Genomic DNA, 24935 nt, shown 5'->3' on the forward strand with positions numbered 1-24935 from the left:
TGTAAGAGAGAAAAACAGTGAGTGTGAGAACGAACAAGAGTGTAAGAGCGGGCGAAATGAAAGCAATGATAACGGCATTGCCAATTTGAAGATAGAAAGAAACTACTTGCGCAGCTGGGAGTTGAACAAATCTTTGAAAGAGTTGCGCATTTTAATCTTTCACTAATTCTGATTGCTTGGTTAAATATTTAAAATATCATATTTACTACATTTTAATATTTTTTTTATTAATACAGTCAAAATTTCCCCTATTTCTGTGTTAAAACTTTGTGCTGAGTCTTTTTTTTAGCCCATCTACGGCCTGCAATCAGCCAAAAATCTGCACTCACTCTTACGCTCTGCGTTCCGCTTGCTCTCTTACTCGCTCTCTCTCTGCCGTACCTGTAATTATCTATTGTTTGCGAGCGCTGACAGATGTGTTTTTACCTATTGTGCGGCGCAAAGAATGACATATTAACTGCTAGCGTGAGACAAGGCGCACACACTCACACACAAACACATTATATTTTGACTGTATAGGTATTTGTGTGTTTACATATGCACGTGTGTGCGTGTTTCTTAATGCAAACAGTAAAAAAGAATAAATAAATCGCGCAAATACACACAGATAAGCACTAATACACTTAAAAAATATATTTTTTTAAAACATTTATATGTATGTGTGTGCAAATGTGAGCGGCTAGAGTTTCGTAAATTATATGTGACTGCAAAAACAACAATAAATTATTAACAAAAAAGATAATAAGCCAAAAGGCAGTCGGCGCAAAGAGAGCGCCACAACCGCCGGTGTCATATTAACTGTTTATTTTTGTGTGTGTGTGTTTGCTTTTGCGTGGCTGTGTGCGTGTGCGCGCCTGCATTAGTAATGGTTTCGTAGCGCGTTGCGTGCATTGTATATCTTTTAAGCGTGTAACAGCTGTCCAGCGTTTTTTTTCAGACCCGCAGCGCTCACATACACATACATACATATACAAAGTAGTATATATGTGTGCGTGTGTTTGCTGCGCTCAGATAAAACATTTGAAAACTGACTCAACTCAAGTCGACTGAGCTAACACCACCACCAACAATACCAAGAGATTTGCCAGCTTAACAGCCAAAGCGAGCGGTTTGCGAGCGGGGAGCTAACCAGCCGCTTGTCAGTACAGTAGAGTAATTTGAGCTGCTGGAACGTACATACGTGTAGCGCGCGCTTGCAACGGGTCTACGGGGCAGGTTTCTCGCAAACATTCTTTTTTTTTTGGTGGTGTACTTTTGGGGTCCAACTCGCTAAAACGGTAATACGCGAACGTGAAAAAATACGCAACGAGTGTTGGAAAACGGTATTTCGAAAAGAGTTTTTGAACGCATTCATTTTTAAACTCGTGCAAAACGGGTTTAGTTAAAAATATAAATAATAAAAAAAATTATAAATTAATATATTTTTTTTTAAATTCGTCACGCAAAATTAATTAAAAATTCATTCCAAAAAATAAAAAAAAAATTCTAAATAAAAAAATATTTTTTAGTGCCAATAGCATTAGTGAAACGCAAAAGTTAGTGAATTTCGGTTAGAAAAAGAATGCCAAACTGGTTATTACACACAGAAAGAATGCTGACACAACTGGCGGACTTTGTGTATTGTTCAATAAGAAATCAATACCAATACAACAATAAGTGAACAACAACAATATAACAGAAAAGAAACAACAACAACATTAAAGAAAAGAAACAACAACATTACAGCAAAACAAAAACGCCAGCTAAGCTAGAACAACAATAATAACAACAGCAACCAGCGTAGACAAGGCAGACGTACAAAAATAAAAGCAAAGCAGCAAAGTAAACGACGTGTATCGTTACGAAAACCGGACCTGAAGCGACTGACATTCCATTGGTGACAGAGGCTATGTATTTTTTTAACAGCTAAAAAATTTATAAAAAAGTATTGAAAAAAAAGTATATATAAATAAAATATCGAAAAAATATATAAAAAAAAAACAAATACTAAAAAATGAAAATTAAAAAGCAGAACTAAAAATTATGCAAAGTCGCGGATTAGTAATTTTCAAATATAAAACAAAAGTGAAACCTATAGCTGATTATTAAACAAATTATATACAACAAATTATATACAACAAAAAATACATAGTTACCACAACAACATTAGCATACTAGTTTCAACTTCATGCTAGGAAATATTTTTTTTTCAACCAAACAATAAAAATAAACAGAAAGTGCATAAATTAGATTTGCAAATTTATTAAAATAACAACAACAAAAAAATCCAGTGGTTAAAAAGCAACAAACAACAAGTGGATATGAGACACATGGATATGCAAGAACACAGCCGCTGTTGCCCATAAACGGTAAATTGATTTAAGAAAAGCTTGAAAATAAAATTAAAAATAAAGAATATTTAATTAAAAAAAATATATTTATTAAAAAAAATCATACACAAGCTAGAAAATGAGAGGCTGCAAGAAGCTGGTAGAAAGTGCAACGCGATTCTTAGGGGCAAGGCAATGAAGCAAAAGCATGAAATAAAATAAATAAAAAAAATTACTATAATACCGGTTAAAAAATATTTACATAATAATATAAAAAATTACAAAAAAAAAATATAAATACAAAAAATCAGTATTATTAAATAAAATCATAAAAATAATTAATAAAATGAAAAGGAATTATAAAAAAATTAATAAAATAAATAAATTAATTAAAAATATTAAAAAAACTTTGAATAAATGCAAAAAAAAAATTAAATGTGCACTTAATAAAAAGTAAAATAATAAAAAAAATATAAAAAAGAAATTAATTATTAAATAAAAAAAATGTTTTAAAAATTTTTAAACATAAAATGAAAAAATTATAAAAAATAAAATATTTAATAACTAAAAAAATATAGTAATAAAAATTTAAACAATATAAAAATAAAAAAGTTATTAAATTAATAATTATTAAAAGTAATAAATAAAAAATATGAAAAAAGTATAAAAATTTGAATACATAAAATGAAAAAAAATATAAAAAAATATTAAAAACTAAAAAATATAGTAAACAATTTAAGCATATAAAAATAAAAAAGTTATTACATTAATAATTATTAAAATTAATAAATAAAAAATATAAAAAAATTTTAATAAATGAAATGGAAAAAATAACAAAAATTATATAAATAAATAAAAATTTAAATAGTATAAAAATAAAAAAGTCATTAAATAAATAAATAAAAATATTTTAATAAATAAAATAAAATAAAAACATATAAAATAATTAAAAAAAATAAAATAAATAAAATTTAAATTATATAAAAACGAAAAAACTTATTAATGAAATAATCGGCTATTTTGGAAATAATAAAGTAATTAAAATAAAAATTAAAAAATAATAAATAGCTAATTAACATAAATTAATTTGTAAACAATTTGATAAATAAAAAGGTATAATTTATAAAAAAATTTAAAAAAACCTAAATAAATAATAAAAAATTTAATAATAATATACAATAGTTTATATATAATATATAAATAATAATTAATTAATTTTGAAAATTATAAGTCTAATTAAAAAAATTTCAAATAAGTAAAAAAATTACAAGAAATAAAAAAATACGAAAAATTAAAACAAAATTAATTAATTTACAAATTATTAAATAAATAAATGAAAAAAAGAGATTTAGAAATAATAAAAGTAAATTTAAATATTAATTATGTAATAAATAAATATATAAAATTATGTTTTTAATTGTATAACAAAAAAAAAATTTAATGAAAATATAAATAAATAACAAAAAATAACAAATAAATTTTAAAAAACCTTAAAATTAAATGGTTTAAAGTACATAAAGTAATAAACATTAAAATATATTTTTTGTTAATTAAAAATGTTATAATAAATTAAAAAAATAAATAGAACAAAAATAATAAGCAATTTAGAAAATGTAATTTTAAATTAACAAAAAAAAAACAATAAAATCATAAATTAATTGTTTAAATTAATTTAAAGAAAAATATTTTTTTAATTAAAAAAATTATAATAAATATTCATTAATAAAAATTAAGAAATAAATTAATTAAAATTAATTCATTTAAATTTAAATATACTATAAAAATATTAATTTACATACACATATGTACATACAGACATGCAGATATGTGCATTAAAATAACTTTATACAAAAAATATAAAAAAATAACAAAAATATAAACTCATATTAAAGATAAATAAAATAAAATTTAAGTTAAAACTAAAAAAAAAATATTAAATAAAAGTTAAAAAAAAATAAATAAAATAAAAAATGAAAAATAAAAGAGTAAATATACATATAAATAATATAAAAATATTAATTAAGAATTTAAAGTTAAACAACAGCCAACAGCTACTTAAATCTCAAAATTTTTAAATTTACACACAAACATAAAAGCATTTCCTTTAAAAGAACTTTCATACAGCCACTTTTGACGTTTTGCTTTGCATTGCTTCTTTGCCACTATTTTACTTTAACTCACGTTTCGTGCCTTTTTTGCGCTTCTTTGCAAAACTAGTTTTTAATTTCATCCAACGCTGCACGCCGAGTCGGTGCATTGCGCCGCCTGCCGTGTCATGGCACACGGTTCAGCTGTTAACGACTTTTATTGCCAACGATGCGTTGTTGCTTTTATTTTTGTATACTTTATTTATTTTTTGCTTTTGCTGCAATTGCTATTGGCGTGGTGCAGCGGCATTCCATGCTTCTTGCAGAGATTCATTTTGCACTTCAAAAGTGTGTGTGTTTGGTTGTGTATGGTTTAGAATAATGCTACGTTGAGACACTGACACAAAAAGCAAAGAGGTTATGTTCGAACAAAAAAAAGTAAAAATAAAGATTATTGAAACTTTTAAACTATTAACTAGGTTTGGTAATGCAAAAATTGAATTTCGCAGAATTAGCACTTTGAGGTGTGTCACAAAGAGCAAATAAGAGAAAATAACATTTTAATGCCGGTAAGGTAGAAAAATTAAATAAAAAATTAAAGAATTTGTTTGACAATTACTGAGTTCAGAAATAAAACACAAAGAAGAAAAGAATACGAATTTACAATATTTTTGAAAAAAATAGATATTTTTTCATTTTTCAAAAAACAAAAAAAAATTAATTATAAAAAAAATTTGTTTTATTTTTTCTTTATTTTAGACTTCATTTAACTATTAATAAATTCATAAATAAATATAAATAAGAACAGAATAAGAATTTACAACATTTTTGACAAAAATATATATTTTTTAAATTTTCCAAAAAAAAAAATATTTTTTTAAATATTTTGTTTATCAAAAACATAAAAACAAAATGTTAAAAAAAAATTTTCATTAATTCCTAACTTATGATGTTCTCATTTCTATATTTTTTTTGTTCATAAATATATCCGGAGACCTTTTATCTAATTTAAGCTTACATTAAACTATTTAATAGAACTAAGCTTGCTATAAAACTGGTTACTTATCGCCTACACCTTGAAAACAGCTGCGGCTCTATTGACATTTGTCATATCAGCTGTTTTGATGACAACAGAGGAGTGCCTGGTGTTTCAAATTTTTCTCTCCGCTCTCTCTCAATTCAAATTTCACGTAGCATCGCGTAAATTTCAGAATTTCTTCTAACATCTGAATATTTTCTATCGCTCAGAAGTTTTTCTGATATCTAAATATTATCTAACATTTCTTAACAACCTGAAGTCTATTATATGTATAAAAATATAATTTCAAGAAATTCTAGAATAAGGGCTAACTGACTCAACTGATATATGTATATATTTCAAGTACTCTCTTTACCTAAAATAGCTCATCAGCTGTGCGTTCAGCACATATGTATATTCTCTTTACTCTCTCTAACACAAATATTTAAGCGTCGCAATTTAGAGTGAATCTATAGCTAAAATCTTTCATTTAGGATTTTGAACACCCCGTACTGGGAAGTACTTTTAAATTACGGCATTTTTTTGTTATTAAAACAACGTTAAATATGAGCTCAACACACGTACACTCCGCTTAAAATTTGCATACATATTTACTTATACATAACCTTAATCGAATTGACACTGACTCAGCGGGATTGTGTCGCACTATTTGAGCATTTATTTAGGTTACTTATATAGTAGATTTCTAACACATTATATATGTAAAAGATATGCAATGTGGAGTGTTGTACTACATTTTTGATTTTGTGGACACGAGGGAATTTAAAAACCTTGCCTAATTTATCGGTGAGTTAATTAAAACCAAATTAATGGGTTCTAAAAACATTAAAATTCATTAAACTGAAATAAAACTGAATGTCAAGCAAAAATTTTGGGAAAACACAAATGATAACGGTAGTTAATTGTATTACATTGTCGCATTTGAAAAGTCATTAAATTGGACATAAATGCGAGGGCTTTAAAAATCAGCTGACAGTCACTTAGTTAGCCGTTTTGCTCTCGCTTTTTGTGCTACTTTTAAATATGGACTTAGTAATTTTGAGTGTAAACATTTCATGTTGCATTTTGCGTTTATCTTAACTGTTGATGTTTTACTTACACAATCGTATGTCAAATACAGCTGACACACTTGAACTGCCCAGCTGGAATTTTTTGGTTTTTGAAGAAATTGTGATTTGAAGGAATTTTTTCGATTGTGTTAAGGTGTATTTCTGGACTTTTTGCATATTTATTATTTTAAACTTTCGCTGACATTTTTTAAGTTTTTAATTGCAATTACGAATTTGGATATTTATCGGTCTAATAAAAAAGATATTTATTTTTTAGTAGGAGCTTTGTTTCTATCATAAAAGCAAATAATATTATTCACAAATTTGGTGATTTTGTGAATACTTTTTTCTTTGTTTATATAAGAGTGAGTTCACACTAAGAACAAAACTGAAGAAATTTTAATTTTTTGAATTTGAGATTTTATGAAAATTTCATTTCGATGAGTTTTAGGTGGAGGAAGAAGACAGTTTTTTAAGTGATGTTTTTTGTCTTTCGAAGATTTTGAGGTGGATTTGGAACGTGTAGTAGACAAAAAAAAAATATATTTTGTTAAGTAAATTGTTTTAAATAAAATTTAATTTAAACAAAATTACAAAATACTAAAAAAATACAAAATAAATCTCGGATGGAATAAGAATAAAAATTGAAAAACATTCAAAAAAAATATGTGGATTATAAAAATAATGTACATATTGTAATTTTTTTATACATTTTTTTTATAAATAAAATTATAAAAACTAAAAAATACAAAATATAGTTAAAGTTAAGATGAAAACGTCAGCCGAAAGTGATCATAATTTGGTCAAGCTGAGCGAAACTTCCAAGAGGTTTGTACGATTTAAAAGTGGTAATTTTGTCTTGGAAGGCAAAAAATATACTGATCGATAAAAAAAAGGTTTGAAGTTAAGGAACAGGAAGCATTACTCGGTGAAAATTGTTGGTGAATACAAGAAAAACTCGTATATTCTATGGGAGCCACTCAAGCAGCCACTTAAAAGCTTTTAAAGGCAGTCGGTTAGGCGATTTTGCATGTCAGAAATGCTGCTTAAAAATGATATTTTTGCATCTGATTAAGTCTGGTGATGAAAAATGGATCAATAACGAGAGCCCTAAATGTAAAAAATTGTATGAGAAACCTTGCCAACCAGCTAATCAACGATAAAGCCGAATATCCATGACACCAAGGAGCTAGATGAAGCAGACATGGGAAAAATTTATTAGTGGCAACCGCTACCAACGATAAACTCAATAGAATTGAAACGAAGAATTGACGAAAATGGCCAGAATATTTTTGATAATATAAAATAAAGTAAAAACAATTAAAATAAATAATAAATTAAAAAAAAAATCAAAAATAAATTAAAAAATAATAAGAAATAAATGAAAAAATCATAAATGAAAAAATCATAAATAAATTAATAAATAATAATAAATAAATAAAAAAAAAACATAAATAAATAAATGCAAAATAAATATTGAAAAAATTAAATACTCAGTAGTATCAAAGGCAACCCATTCAGCAAACAACAACCACACCTTTTGCCTTTTCAACACGAAAAAACAAAAATCGACCAAGGCGCGTCAAATACCTTTATGTACAGGTATTGCATAAGTATCTCGCCATTCATTAACGAAAACGTAAAAACATTTATTTCAATTTTTAATTGCCTTTTGCCACTCATCAATGGCGGCGAAGGTGGCCGCCGACAGCAGACACAGTGTGTGGCAAGCAAATAAACTTTAAAACTTTGCGAAAATTACAATTCAATGTAGCTGCAATAATAAAGAGCACGACAAAAACAACAACAATAAAAATGGCAAATAAAATATTGAAGGCGCTGACATACATACAAACAACGACAGCAACAACACAAAGCGGTTAACAGCAAGCACTGAGTAGTTGAAGAGGAAAAGTTAAAATAAACAATAAAAGTAATAATGAAATGAAAGAAAACAATGAAATCAAATAAAAATACGGCAACTTAAAGTATAAACAAAAAATTGCAATTAACGCACAACAACGACAACAACAACTTTCAGGGTTGCACACGTGTTAAAAGTCATTGTGATGCATACTGGTATGTTTGTATGTATGTTTGCAATAATAATCACTTAAGTAATTATATATAGCAGAGAAGGCAACAAAAGTGGGTTGTTGGGCGCGGAAAACCCTAGTTACATACAAAAAAATATATCAAAAAAGTTGAAGGCGGCTGTAATAAAGGTGTAGTTTGTTAATGCAAGTGGCAGAGTGGCAAACTTTTCAGACCCACTTTAAAATGCATGCTTTTGAGCTGCTGCTGAAAGTAAGTGGCGCTACTTAAATTGAATTAAATTTTAATACAGCTTAAGCACAAAAAATGTATAAAAATATATAGGATTGGCTATAGAAAATAAGGCTGAATGAAAAAGCAGACTACGGGTGTGTTCACACGGGACTGTTAAGGAATTATAGACACTTGGAAGTAAGCGACTCTGAAAACAACGTTTCGAAAGAGAATTGTTTATGTTTAAAAACCGATTACCCTAGGTTAATACTCAAGTCACCAAGTTGTATGGAGGAAATATTTCTTGATAAAAATAGACCTTTCACGAAGAAGGCAGAACAACCTATTATATTAAAAAAAATAATATACATAAAATTACATAACAAATATCAGCTGAAACTAAAAAAAAATATTTTTTTAAGTAAAAAATTAAATCGAAAAAAATTTAATTTTTACTTACAAAAATTTACTTATAAAAATTTATTTTTTTACTTATAAAAATTAATTTTTTTTCGTTTCAAAGTTTTAAATTTTTACTCATAAAAATTTTTTTTTTTGGTATAAATATTTTTAGTTTCAGCTGATATTTGTTATGTAATTTTATATCAAATTTAAATTTTACTGAAACAATTTTTAATTTTTTTTAATTAAAACAAAAAAAAACTAGAAAAAAAAAAAAATTTTTTTAATTAAAACAAAAAAAAATGTAAAAGAAATTAAATTAATTATATTTATATTCAAAACAGTTTTCTTGGAATTAAATTTTAAAAAAAAATTTTTTTTAGTTAAATTTTTTTTAGTTTAAAAGTTTTAAGCTTTTTACTAAAAAATTAATTTTTTCTAAAACAAAATTAAATTAAAAAATAAATTTTTTTCTAAAAAAATAATTTTTCTTAAAAATTTTGAATTATTTTATATAAAAAAGTTATAAAAAAAATTATGAAAAAATTATATAAATTATATTTTTATACTATATAATTTTCTTGAAATGTATTTAATTTTTTTATTCAGTTTTCATTTTTATTTCAATCGCAATAAAATTTTGCATACTTGAATATTTAAAAAAATAGGCCTAAAAAAATTTGGAAAAAATAAATATAAAAATTATTTTTATACTCGACTCTTTTTGGAGTTTAATTAAATTTGTTTTTAATCAGTACTAATTTTCATTTTAATCTGCGGCAAAACATACGTTAAATTAAAAAAAAAATGGATTTTTAAATTTAAAAAAAAATAATAATGTAATAAATGAAACAAAAAAATATAAAGAAGAAAATAAAATTTATTAAAAATATATCGAAAAACATAAAAATACTAAAAATACAATTAATTTTTTATTTTTTTTACTATTTTTGTATTTTTCAATTTATTTTTAATTAATTTTATTTTTTTCCTCTTTATATTTTTTCAAATTTAGTACATTATTAATTTTTTTCGAAAAACACAAACCCACTAAAAATACAATTAATTTTTTATTTTTTACTGTTTTTGTATTTTTCTATTTATTCTTAATTAATTTTATTTTTTTTAACTTTCTTTATATTTATATTTACAATTAATTTTGTTTTTTTTTTACTATTTTTGTATTTTTCAATTTATTTTTAGTTAATTTTATTTTTTTTTACTTTTTTACATTTATATTTACAATTAATTTTGTATTTTTTATTATTTTTGAATTTTAATTTTTTTTTTAAGTAATAAGATTATTTTTTTTAATTTTCTTTACATTTTTTAACTTTATTACATTTTTTGATTTTATTTTTGAATTCCGCTATTATTTTAAATTTAACTTATTTTTTGCCATTTGTGTCGATTATCTTATCACTACATCTACTTTCTACACATTTTTCCTTCACTTTAATATATTCTTTTTTTTTGTAATTTTATATACGAGTATATGCCACATTGTCAGCTACATACTACACATAATTGTATAAATAATTCCATTGCATTAGATATTCTCATGCCACAATCCAACTTGAATCCGCACAATGCCACCAAAAAGGTGCTTAATAAATCAGAAACACACACGCGCACATAAACACATTCTCATCTTCATATATAAACACACATGCACATGCAGAAATGTCTCAACTGCAGCATACCTTCGCTGTTGCTAACTAATTCAATTCTTACTACTGTGGAAAACCTGTTTTATAGCAAAGCCAACATGAAGTTATGGAGCCTGCCTGCAACGCCTCAGCCGTTACCAATTCAATTCTGCCAGTTTCTTTAGCTTGACGCCAACAGCCATTACGCTACCGCAGAATACTCACACACGCACACAGTCTTCTTCAAATATTTTATTTCTCCCCTTTTTCAGCCACAGACGGATCTTTGTTGTAGCTGCTGCTGGTGTTGCAGCTTCTGCATTCACTCACCGGCATCGCAGCCTATTTTTGCTCCCGTTTGCTTGCTACTTGCTCGTGTCTACTCCTCGGCTCAACGACTTTTGCTGCATTTCACATCCGTTTGCCATATTCTACTAATTTCGCCTGCTTCCATTGTAAAGCGAAGCGACGCAGGTGAGGAAGGAAGTCATCAGCAGTTTTTATTTTATTTTATTCTAAATTTTTTATATCTAGATTGTAGCCAGATCTAATTGTAATCATACTTATATTAGTCGTTTTTGTTTTTGCTGATAAGTATGCAGTCGCCACTCATTAGATTTTTTTTTTGCGCTTGCATACTCAGCCGCCAATCAAAGTCCAACGTATCCTCACCTCGGTCAGCTTGACTCAGTCAGTCTCGCCTTACATTTACCTTGTCTTTCTACTAAGCCTTTAACAGGTTTAGTTTAACTTATAAATTATCTATGCGCTTCATTGTAAAAACAACGAAATGTCATAAAGACAACCTTCTTGTCCATGTGACTAAATGATGGCGCATCAACAAACTGCTGGACTGAGTGTGGACCAGCTGACGAGCCGGTGAAGGCATATGACGCTTGGAATTCTGAGAAGACGCTGTGATTTACGATATTGCAATTTCGCTTTGCTTACAAATTGTCACGGTTTTGATGTGATGCGAGCGATAAGCCAGCAATGAGTGTGTTATTAGTAAACTGGTACAAACGGATCTCTGCATAGCTGAGATGTAGAGGAAGTGCATAGTTCTTTTCTGCTTGAAATTACATATTTTTCTATGAAAGTTATAAAAATTAAGCTCTCAAAAACTCGCTCAGAATATATAACTGAAGCGCCGTAATTTTCTCAATTGAAGAGAGCAGATACTCTCGCCGACAGTTCTAAGTACTCCATAATCAGAATCCTGGCTTCGATTCTGATGAGCGCCTGTCCCAGGTTTTGTCGAGGGCTGCGCACTTTTGGTGCTGGTCGCTGTAATCTACCTCGTCGCTTTGTTGTCTCAAGCTTTGTCTCTTGTCTCTTAGCTTGGTTTTGAAATATTTATCTATGTTAAACATTGAAAACTATTCTATATATATATTTAAATTTCCCATATTTTTGTCGACCCAGACACCCGGTTGTATGCAACTTTAATTTAGGTTAGTCAAATTTCTTGAAGAAAACTACGGAATTAGCTGATTTCTCGAAGCTTTTGTCGACCCGAACACATAGTTTTATACAACTTTCGTTGAGGTTAGCTCAATAACTTGAAAAAAATATTCTAACAATGATTTGTTGCCTACAATTAGGCTCAACTTCGATTCTATCAAAGACATGCACCAATTCGAATAGACTTCAAAATAGCAGAGACTCAAACCATTTAGTTAAAGTGACGTTTTTGAAAACAATTTAAGAGTAAAAATACAAACTCGTAATTGAAATTTGATATTTTTTGAAAAAAAAAATTCTAACAAAATAAATAATTCACTATTTTTACATCAACCCATTCACAACTATCAAATTCCACCAAATTCAATGAAAATATTTACTTTCTTCCGCTTATACTAATATTACCAGCACTCATCAATTTAATGCCATTCAATTGAGGAAATTCAATTCAATTTATTTTGCACTTCAACCGTTGCTCGTGACCTTGCGGCAATGTTGCTAAAAGCTATAATGAGGTTGTAGGTTGTGGCGCCTAAAAGTCGACTAACTTAAATTGCACACACACGAGTGCTTGGTTGGTGTGGTGTTGACGCTTTTCCATTCTCTATTCTTTGTTTGTTAAGTGTGTGAGTGTTTATTTTGGCAGCGTGAAAAGAGAGGGTGCATACCGAAGGGGGTTTGTGGCCACTAGCAATTCCCCAAAAAGCGCTTTAGCGCGCATTGCAGTGGTGGGACGCGCTTTTGTGTTGTGTAGCTGTGGCGCTGTTTCCAAGGTGAAGCGGCATGTTATTGTGAACGAAGGTATAACAATAAGGCTAAGGGAAGGCGGGATCAAAAATAAATTTCAAAAAAATAGTTACGACTGACATATTTATGATGATTAAGAGGGAAGTTAGTTTCTCGAGTGTGTAATAAGTATATTTTTAGGCGCACACCATCACCTAGCTGGTGCTCAAGGTTATCGAAAACAAATGATTGCCTTATTTTGCATGCTTTTAGGCGTTGCAGTGCTATATTTTCGAAATTATTGGTTTTTCGCTTGCGAATTTTTGAGGTAGAGAATTGCACCCTTTTGACTGTAAATAAGTGTTTACTCAAAGTTCTCCTCCTCAGCTGTCGCATTATGGCCCATATGTAGGGCAATTACATGCTGACCTGCACTTGTTGGGTTTCCCAGCGATATTTCCGCATGTGTTTGCTGCCTTACAAATTATACCGTGCCGGTCAGACTGGCTACGGTCATTGCTTTTTTGTTGGCTTTGTTTGTTTTGTAAAGCTTTGGAGCAGTAATGTATTTTTGCCTATCGATTTTCAGGTAATTTTAGTATGAAATTTCTATTTTCACTGACATGCAAACGAGAAACGCGCAATGACATGTGTAGCAATGAAAAGCTCAACTACAAGAGGTAGCTGTAAATGAGTTAAAGGCACATAGTTGATTGCGCTTTGAATGCTCCAGAGAACTCGTGCACCGAGAAAATTAACAAATATCCTTTCTTTTCTCCTTTTTTTATAGAGACATTCTAAAAGTTTGGTAGACCATTTCGCAGGTTTGCTGGAGCTTTCATTGTATTATGTGAGCATTTTTGAGTATGAGTTAGTATTTTTAAAAATCATAAGCTCTTTAAAAAAGCTTTTGAAAGTATAAATTAAAACTTAGATGAAGCTGAAGCTTTCATCGAAGACAGCCTCCAAGTTCAGTCTGTACAGGGAGGTTCAAAATAAATATAAAAAAAACTTCCTAAACATAAAAAATATTTTCATTAGTGAAAGCTTATTAAAAGCTATTTTCAAATCAATGTTGTAAACTTCCTGAACTTAAAAAGCTTTTACATGAGTGAAAGCTTATAAAAATCAATTATAAAAATTTGAAATAAGAAAAAGCTCCAAAAACAGTGAAAGTATAACTTTCAAAAGCTTTCGTTGGCAGAAAAAAGCTCAAAAACAAAATTTTGCTATTAATATATTATTGAAATATTATAAAAAAAACCTAAAAGTTAAACAAAAATTTCAAGTAATACTGCTTATTATCAGTACAGTTATTTTGAATAAATAAAGTTGTCTGAGGAGCAAAAGCTTCTTAAAATTTCAACATATTTATATATCTGACTCCAATTACTTAGTTAATAAAATTAATAAAATCTCAGTCTACACATAAAACTTCAAAAAATAATTTTATTTCTGCTTTCTCAAAAGTATAATTCTGTTTTTGAGTGAAAGCTCAGAATAAGCTATGCTTAACAATTTTGAAATAATTATAAACCCTCAAGTAAAGCTTTAATAGTTATCAAAACTTCAAAAAAGAGATTTTCATTATTCTTTACTATTACAATCGTAAAAAAAGCTTTCAAAATAGTGAAAGCTCACCATAACGAAAATTTCATTAGCTCTAGAAATTTAGTTCGCAATTTTTATACAACTTAAAAAGCAAAAGAGGCTGTAAAATAGTGAATACTTCCATAGCAAAGCTTTCATTGACGCTAAAACTCTAAAAAAAAACTTTCAAAATAGAGAAAGCTCACCATTCATCAGCTATAGAAATTTAGATTGCTATTTCTTTATAATTTAAATAGCAATGCTTTCATTGAGGATACATCTCCAAAAAAGCTTTCAAAATAGTGAAAGCTCAGTATAATGAAACTTTCATTAGCTCTAGAATTTTAGCCTGCTGTTTTTATCTAATTTAATTACAAAAACAAGGCTGTAAAATAGTGCAAGCTCACCGTATCAAAGCTTTCATTGACACCAAAAATTATATTTTGCCATTTTTAGAACATTGAAATTACTAAACAAAAAAGCTCTCAAAATAGGGAAAGCTCGAACAACAAAGCTTTCAATAGCACCATAGCCTCAAAAATTAAAATTTATTATTTTATTTGAAGCAGCAAAAAAGCTCTCTAACTTGTGAAAGCTCACCAAAGGTAGCTTTCATTGACAGCAAAGCTCCAAAAAACTATATTTTTCTTTTTTAAGTATTTAAAAAAATTTAATTGTAACTCAATAATACGCCAATTAAACGCGTCTCGTCACACGTTGTCAGTTGACTGTCAGTGTTGCGGTTTCACCTGCGCTCAAAAGCAAGGAATCAGAGCATGTTTGACACAAATGCAAAAGTAATGAAAAGGTAACAGCTAGAAAAAATAAATAAATATAAATTACCGTAAAGAGACACTAACAAAGACATGCTTCAATGCGCAAATGAGTCAGCTATACACACACATGCACACAAACACTTCAGTGACAGACAGCCAACACAACACTAACACTAATAATCAAAGCAATTATTATTGTACTTTGAATAATAGCACTGTAAAGCGTAGAAAAAAGCAGCATTTATCCTCATGCAAATTGCATGCCGAATGGTGATAGTGTGACTGACTAGTTGACTGCACAGGTGACTACGAGTATTGAAAAGCTAGTTGATACATGGTTTAGATAGCTTTAGATGGCGAGGGATTTGTGAGCGAATCGACAAGTTCATAATACGACTACATATGAAGAATAAGCGTGTATTTTATAGCCTGAACAGAATAGGAAAAATATATGAAGTTTGTAGTTCCCAAATGGAAACGGTGGGGCCCTATATAATATTTATATTAATGACCAGCATAACAAGCTAAGTTCGAGATATCGTTTTGAAATTTTGTATACTTCATTTTCTCTTCAAGAGGCTTTTCATTTGTCGGAACTGGCTATATTGGATCACTATATCATATAGCTGTCATACAGCCTGAACGATCCATATAAAGTCCTTGTATTGACAACTTCTTTATTTGAAGAGATATATTAACAAGATTTTACAGGCATGATTTTCTAAGATAACGGTATAATACCTGAATTCATTACACATATCGGATCACTAAAGCTTATAGGTGCCATACAAACTGACCTATGAAAATGAAGTTCTAGTAAGGAAAACTTTTTTATTTAAGAAGATAACTTAACGAATTTTTACATGCAACATTTTCTAAGCCAACGGTACAATTCCTGAAAAAATTGTGGAGATCGGATTACTATAGCTTATAGCTGCCATACAAACTAATCACTAAAATGAAGTTCTCATATGGAAAACTTTTCTATTTGTGATGGGTATTATAGTTTTTGTTGTTTTATCTAAATTATGTTATGTACTTTTTTTTTGTTTTAAATATAATTAGTTTTGTATTTAAAGGTAATTAGCTTTGTATGTAAAAGGCTTTACAAGCACTTAAGTACGCAAGCGCATTAACTAATTTGCTTTGCAACGATTTATTGACATAAATACAATATACAAAAAGATAGTTATATACAGTTACTCTTACATACATACATATTTATATACACATCCTTACATATATACGTATAGATATACATATATGTATATGCAAGCATACATACGATTCCATACATACATTGACCTCTCTCACCTGACCGGATATTGACTTTGCTCTTTACTAATTTCGTTGAATGGAAAATTGCGTCCCATTTTGTTGCTTAATTTAGTTGAAATTAAATGCTCATTTAAATTTTAGACACCGTCGCACTAATTAAATATTTCAAATCGCTTGACATTGTAAACAGTGACATTGTAATGCTTAATCTCTAAAGCATACCCTAAATAAATTATAACCCAGCGACAGCCATCACAGTGATATAATAGTAGTTCAAATATGTAATAGCTTCAGCGTTAGCCTTTATTATATAGTACGTATAAAATATAGTAGAACCACACAGTTTAATTTAAACATTTTCAACATAACTAATGAGATTCAAGTATAGAAAGCTCAAAATTTATACAAAACTCAAATTTACCTTAGTCTGGAAACTAATAAACACACTTCAAAACAATACATATACCAATTGAGTGAAAGCTCATGGTCAGAAAGCTTTCATCAATGTGAAAGCTCTGCTAAATTTGAATGCCCCACTCAGTTGTCATGACAAAATAACTACAAATAAGCGAATTTCTAACTTTATTGCTAACGTTAAAGAAGCAGTTTTCATTTAAATGAAATTCAACTTTGAGTAAGCTTTCGTTGTCGATAAATATTATTGAAATTGAAGATTTTACCAACCGTACTAAAAAATTTTGCAAACTAGTGGCTCACAAGCTTTATAAAGCACTCTCGAGTGAATGTGCACTATAGCAAAGCTTTCACCTAAGTGAAAGCTTTTAATTGTGTGAAAGCTCTACATAATTTTTCTATATAATTTTGCATATATAGATCAAAATCACACAAAATTTATAATAAAAAAACGTCCAAAATGGTGAAAGCTCAAAGCAGTGCAACTTTCATCACTCTGAAAGCTTTTCAAAACATGAATAACAACAAATATCTCTAAATATAACTCAAATGGATAACAAAACTCAGCTATGTAAGAAAGATTTCAGTAGTGTGATAGCTCGTCAGCAGAAAGCTTTCATTAATTTTAAAGCTTTCACGAATTAAAAAGCTCTCTAATCTCTTTTTACCTAAAAAACCACTAAACACTAATATATAATAATTTCATAACCACACAGACTTTCTTAACCACCCTTGTGGCGCACAGCTTACCTTGAAACAACGCATTCTCTGCCGTCTGCCAACCGACAAAGCTTTGTTTGTTAGCCCCGTTATCAGTGTGTCCATTAATTAACAACTGCCACACAACGTAACAGTTAAATATTAGATAAGCTACTCATTCTTATGTGTGAGTTTTCTTTTTTTCTTCGCCAGGAACTCGAGCACGCGCTTGTTGTTATTTTGTTTATATTTGCTGTGGGTGGAATATGCAAATCCCGCGCCTGAATGCCGCAACGCGTACTGATAAGTCTGGCAAATATTTGCGCACTTTGAGGCGCACAAACTTCAGCAGAAGTTTGCAATAAATAAGTAGTGAAAAACAATAATTTCTTACTTGAACGCACTACAACACTCTGCATCTGCGCTTCTCCCTCTACAAGCTACAAGCAGGAAAATATGACACACTTGAAGCTTCGGAGAGACAGGCAATAAGAAAGTTGCAGCATTTTGTGGTCGCTTTGCGGTTTGTTGGCATTGCTCGTTTTATATTATTTTGAATGGCACTTTTTTTTGCCTGCTTAGCGCAGGTCAAGAAGTCACGAGAATTTGCATATCTTGCAAAAGTTTACACAACTCGTAGGGAATACATAACAAGCGTAAATTCTTGACAAAATACTGCAAATAAATATTGACTTTTGAAAAGTTTGTTTGCCATTTCTGTTTTTTATTATTTCGAAGAAATTTTTTGGATTGGTGAAGCTGGGGAATATTTTGGTGGCGAACTCTGAACTTTACGTTTCTTGCTTGGTAATAACAAAAAGGGAATGTTTTTTGCTATATTGTTTATGGTTTCTACTTTAAAAAGATTTTTGGGGAGCTGAGTGGGAATATTTTAAATTATAATTTTAATGGTTCTTTAATTTGCACCAATGTCGTGCAAAAAAATTCGTATGACAAATATTATTTTGTTTACAATTTATAAAGTAAACAAAACAGGGTGGCTTAAAGGCAGCAAAAAGGTTTTGTAAAACTTACAAGCTTTGTAATAAATGTAAAGTACATAAAAAAATAATTATAAAAAATATGAAATAAAGGAATTTATTTATATATACAAGAATAAATAAAACATTCAGTAGCGAAATGAATAAAAAATAAGAAGTAAATATTATTAGAAGTAAATAAATATAAATAAACTAATTAAGGGAAAAACAATAATTAAATAGTCGAAAATTAAATCGAAGAATTTGAGATTATAAAATAATCTCAAAATAGACTTTAAATTTATATATTTTATTAAGTAAAAACTTAAAAAAATAATGTATATGATTACATGTGCATATGTATAATTATAAGATCTACGTTATAAAAAATATTTAAAAATTAAAAATTCAAATATTGAAAGCAACATAATTTTGGAAATTAATTTTAATTATTGTTGAAAGAACATAAAGCACAATATTTAATAAAAAAATGTAAAAACAAAGTAAAATAATTTTATTTGTCTTAAATCAATACAAATAAAATATAATAAGTAAAAGCTCTGGTTTGAAAATAAGTTTATACCATTTCAAAAAATTTTTTTTGCTCAACTTTTTAACAAATGAACAAAAAATAATAATTACAAAAATAGTTAGCAAAATCATTTGATAATTTGTGCTACTCAAGCTCTACAAAATGATGCCTAAGAGGCAATACAGCTAATTTTACTTTTAATAAATATTAATTTACTATTTTTAATATGCAAATTTTCGATTTTTTACAAAAAAATATCAATTAAAACATCTAAAAATCAATATTTTCATTTATCATTCCTCTGAGTCACCCGCCAAATGGCAGCACAATGTTTACATCTTCCCGTTACTAAGATCATATGATTTTTTCGCTTTTCATTTGCATATTTTGCATTCAAATTTGGAACTTACGCAAACATATTTATTTAGCCACAAAAGTGTAACCTGTTGCTATCTTCAAACACATACATACATATGTATGTACGCATATAGGCAAGTGTGTACAAATAAAGCACATATCTACATAAATCTGTGCAAACGCCTGTTATTGGTGTGCGTGAGTCACGCTGAACTCATTTACATGCAGTTCATGACATTACCACGATTTTTAAGCAAAAAGTAATAATGTTAAAACATTTATGCATAATGAATGAAATTCAGAGATTGATCTTCGCACGTTTGTGAATATTTTATGTGTATGTATATACATATGTACATATGTATATATATATGTATAGAGCTTTATAAGCCGATAAATAATTATTGTGTAATTAATTGTGGTGCAAAATTTATGAATAACTTTCAGTATAAAATAAAAATAAGAATGAAAATTGAAATCGGAATTCGATTTGTGACTCTTACAGCCGGCTCTCATGAATTCATGCGTTAATAAATACCACAAAATTAGTCATTTGTGAAAAATAAGCTATGACAAATAAGATGTGAGCATGAAGTCGAAATGAGTTGCGGTCGCGAGCGTTGTGTTTTTGAAAATGTTAAGTATTAAACGCTTTTGAAATATTTAAAACGCTTTTACAGGCGTAATTGATTGAGGTTATGTGTGAAAATGAAATAAAATATTAAAAAGGAGGTTATATGAATAAATAAACGCACAATTTATGATAACGTATATTAATAATAGATTTTGAGTAATTTTTTACATGATTTCGCTTATTACACGTGTTGTGTGATTGTGTGCGAAACAAAAAATAATTATTAATAATGATTGTTACTAATTTTCAACACGATGTTATTAACGGTAATTAATTTTTTGCTTCCGCTGCGAAAATTTAAATATTACAAGTCATAGAAGATCACGTGATAATAAAAACAAAGTAAAATCTCTACTAAGTACACCAAAAAAATTAGTTTATTTAATTCGTTGAATAAAAATATAGAACAAAATCGCCTTATTCTCAGGGTATTGAAGCAAATTATTTTTGTTTTTCGGGAGATGGAGTCATAAAGAAAAAAAAATTAATTTCTTCATTTTTTCGAAAAAAGCATCCAAAAATTTAAATAATTCCTTTCGAATGTCGAAAGTTTAATAACAAAATTCGAAATCGAAAACTGAAATGTCTAATAAAAAAATCCATACAAAGGCTTGATTTGGATCGATCAGTTTGTTCGGCAGCTATATGATCTAGTGGTTCGACATCACTGATTCTGGAAAAAAATGTGCAAAATTTCAGACAGATAAACAAAATATTTCTTTAATGTTTTTGCTTAAAATTCGATAATCTATATAAACCTATGTTCAAAAAAGTCCTTACCGTAAAGATCATCACAACTAATCTGCTCCGTACTAAACAACTCCTTGCAAAGCATTCAAAAATAATGCTCCGATAAGTACTCATTCAGAAATCAACCAAAAGTGACATACACCTATTTACATCTACAAATACATATCGACACTCGTGCATATCTTTATGTAATCTCTGTGCATCCCAAATACGCATATTGCCAGATGACAGCTGTGTTTCTGGCTTGTGCGCGTGTTCTACCAGCACAACTTCTACTACGCCTCTATTCAAAAAATAAAATCCAACAACAATCGAGTTCGAAAAACAAAAACAACAGTCAACCAATGCTCATTAGCCAACAGGAAGCGCTGAGCAATATTTCCTACCTGCAGCGCGTAAAAGAGGATAACACCAATACACCGCACACTCAGTTTAGAAGACAGTTGAAAGTGGTGGCATGGCATGAGCGCAATCAGGCAAGCTGCCACAGCGTGCTGACACACTATACGTGTACTCGTATACAAGCAAACATAAATACATGTATGAGTAAAACCACGTGCACAGTAGAGCCGGCAAAGCAAAGGCACAGTGTGTGGTGGCAAGAACAATGTGTATGAAAATTTTAAAAACAAGCAAGAAAAAATTGTTATTTTGTTCGGAGATTATAAAGGTGTCTTGAATAGTAATCTATGCCAAATTTTGTGAAGATATCTTATTCAGTGGAAAAGTTTTCCATACAAAGACTTGATTTTGATCGTTCAGTTTGTATGGCAGCTATATGCTATAGTGATCTGATTCAAAAAATACGTTTGTAGAATAAAACGCAGTCAATAAAAAATTATCGAAGCCAAATTTCATGAAGATATCTTGTCAAATAAAAAACCTTTCCATACCATGACTTGATTTTGATCGTTCAAGTTGTATGACAGCTATATACTATAGTCATCCGATTTAAACAATATATTCGGGAAATATAGAGCCAACTCGTATCATCATCCATGTCAAGTTTCGTGAAGATATCTTGTCAAATACACAAGTTTTCGATACCTGAACTCGATGTTGATAGTTCAGTTTGTAGGGCAGCTATATGTTTTAGTGGTCCGATATTCACGGTTTCGGCTAATGAGTAGCTTCTTGGAGTGAAAAGGATGTGTGCAAAATTTCAGAACAATATAGAGCTTCCGACTGCCTTTCTGGGTGTTAAAAACTCTGTGATAAACTCAATATACGAAGTTCAAAGTAAAAAAAAAAAATTTATAAATTGTGGCGTATGAAAAATCACTAAAAAGTCAAAATTTGATTTTCGAAAATTTTACTTTCATTTTTTGTGCAGTTTTCATCACTCTCTACCCACTGTGCACACACTCGGCTTTGTTTTCATGGCTTCTCTACTTCAGCGCTTACTCATCTGCTGCGCTCGAGTGGTAAACAACGACACAAATTATGAGGAAAAATGCAGCAGATGCACTTGGTTGAAAGTAAGCAATGAAATTACCGAAAAGGATATGCAGGCAGGACATGTGTGCACAGCAATTGTACGCTTACATATGTGTATGTGTGTATGTACGCTCATGAGTGTCGGTTTGTACTAGAAAACGCACGCAAATGACGGTGGCAAATATAGTACATATATTCGAATATATACACAAACACATATGTATGTATGTATGAATGTATATAAATATCATAGCATATGTACGTGCATATATAAGTAGTGACGTGTGTACAAAAAAACTGTGCTTAACAATGAAAATATGAATCATCTGCTTAGAAGATGGTACTTATGGCAATTCAAGGGTCACACCAAAGAGCTAGAGGACCATGGAACCAAAGAGCGGGATATTACAAGTGTTTTTTTCTGGGTTTTGCTTGAAAAGGAAGTCGGAAATGTATACAATTGTTAATATTTATAATAAAAAACAAGTTTTAAAGACATAAACAGTTTTTAGAGAAGCAATAATATACACCAAAGAATTGCTTAGAAAGGAAGTGAATCAATTTCGGCAATAAAAACCGGAAGTCAAAATCAATAATGATTTCAGAAGAGCAGAATTATGATTTACTGTGACTTTCAGTTGAAAATTTCTGCTTTGAAGGGTTAAAAACTATAACTCAAACGTATGGTTATATGTACCGGAAAGCTTCAGTCATCTACCAAAGAATCAGCTATTCCAAAATCAGATTTTTCATACAAGTCTAATACATACTAATTGCTTGCCTAAACTTCTTATTTGCTGTACAGCTCTCAGAAGCCCTAAATCTACTCCAAAACTAACACTTCCTCAGTATTTCTGTATACTTATTCCTTCTCAGACCTTTGGTATGTAAATTACCAGATTCTTCATTTCCTTGACGAACAGCATTATCATTGTTTTAATTTCTACTTGCCGTAAAGCTACCCAAATTCATAAGATTATCGTCTAACTAGTGTTGTAGTAATGGTTATCTAGTAACCATTAGCATGATAAGGTTCAGATAAGTTATCATTGATGTCATCCAAGGGTAGGCCCAGGTAACGCGCTGTTTCAATGAGGTCGGATTATAAGGAGAGGTGTGTCAGATGTGTAGGGTTAGGTGGGCATGCAAAGAAGAGTGATTAGTGTCATGCGCGGACTCGCTGCACGCTGAACATATATGTATTTTATATGCCGGTATCGATTCCGAATAAGTAGGAGTTTAATCTGCTACAGTATCCAGAAGGAAGCTGCGCAATTGCAAAGATACAATTCCCACAACAGCCGGTTCTGCATTACCGGACTTGACCCGGATTTTATACGGCCAAGCGCTGCACTTTCGGAGATCTAATCTCTTTTGGATCGGTAAGTTTTCTAAATCGTCCTCAGTAGTTCTTTATATTATTTTCTTTCCTAACCTTTAGTAAACAATCAAATTTCATTGCTTAGAAGCAATATCCTGGCTGAGGAGGCTCATGCTACTCATTACAGTGTCTTTAATTCTAATAGTTCTCAAAGTCACAAACCACTAAGAACTATTTTATAGGTCAAAATGAGCCAAACCCACTACCGCTGCGTTCCCACTAGAAGCGGATCTACATAACCGGAACAGACTCGATTTTGTATTCAACCAAGTACCGACATCTCGGCAACATTTTTCCAAGTTACTCAAAACTTCGTCATATTTGAAACCCACAGCGACTTACTTGATCGTGAATAAACCGCGACCTATACCAGCTTCTATCACGGTAGAATTGTAGGATCTAGCTTTGTTGCAATCAGCTGATTTGGTCTCACTTATATCCATCATGAACCAAACCCATTACCGATCCGTTCCCTAGCCAGTCGGGCCTACGTAACCGGAACAGTTTCTATGGCGGTAGAGCTAAAGGATCTAGCTTTAATGCAATCAGCTGATCTGGTCTCTGTTCGATCCATCAGTTAATTCTTTCAAATTTGATCTTATACCCTGAACAATAATTCCTTATGGTTGAACATATTAAATTTACCACGAAGTTTGTAGCACGGAGAGGGATCCGTCGTGGACCCTTAATAAATGTACAGCGTGACGAACTGAAGCAAGTTAACCAAGCCCGTCTTTCCGTCCCTATATACGCGAAGTAGTCCCTCAGTTCTTGAGATATAAATTTGAAATTTTGTATACGTCTTTCCCTTCACAAGAAATTGCTTATTGTTCGAAACCGCCTATATCGGTATACTATAGCTGAAATACAAGCTGATCGGTAAAATACAAGTCCTTGTAAGGATGACTTTTTTATTTGATGAGATATTTTCACAAAATTTGGTACAGATCAATATCCAAGGCAGCGGTATAATTTCCAAAGAAATTATTTAGATCGGACCATTATAGCATATAGCTGCCATATAAACTGACCTATCAAAATCTAGTTCATGTATGAAAAACTTTTTTATTTGGCGACGTATCTTCGCGAAATTTGGCATGAGTTTTTTTCTAAG

The 24935-nt window shown here is 29.7% G+C and overlaps 1 protein-coding gene across 4 annotated transcripts in view; it reads left to right on the forward strand.

The window, feature by feature from the left end:
* The window catches only part of LOC105228497 (protein numb), a 108964-nt gene that overhangs the window by 53771 nt on the left and 30258 nt on the right, over positions 1-24935 (forward strand). Inside the window, exons 1-2 of one of the 4 annotated variants that reach the window (XM_049446890.1) lie at positions 871-1322; positions 1509-2348. The exons of 1 other annotated variant lie outside the window; for it this stretch is intronic. The gene's annotated coding sequence lies outside the window, so the exon portion shown is untranslated. Of the gene's footprint in view, positions 1-870; positions 2349-24935 lie in introns of those variants that run through there. 2 more of the 4 variants (XM_049446891.1, XM_019991110.3) reach the window with 2 other exon arrangements.

The sequence above is a fragment of the Bactrocera dorsalis genome, chromosome 1 (genome assembly GCF_023373825.1).
Source record: "Bactrocera dorsalis isolate Fly_Bdor chromosome 1, ASM2337382v1, whole genome shotgun sequence".
In the NCBI taxonomy this organism is placed as follows: domain Eukaryota; kingdom Metazoa; phylum Arthropoda; class Insecta; order Diptera; family Tephritidae; genus Bactrocera; species Bactrocera dorsalis.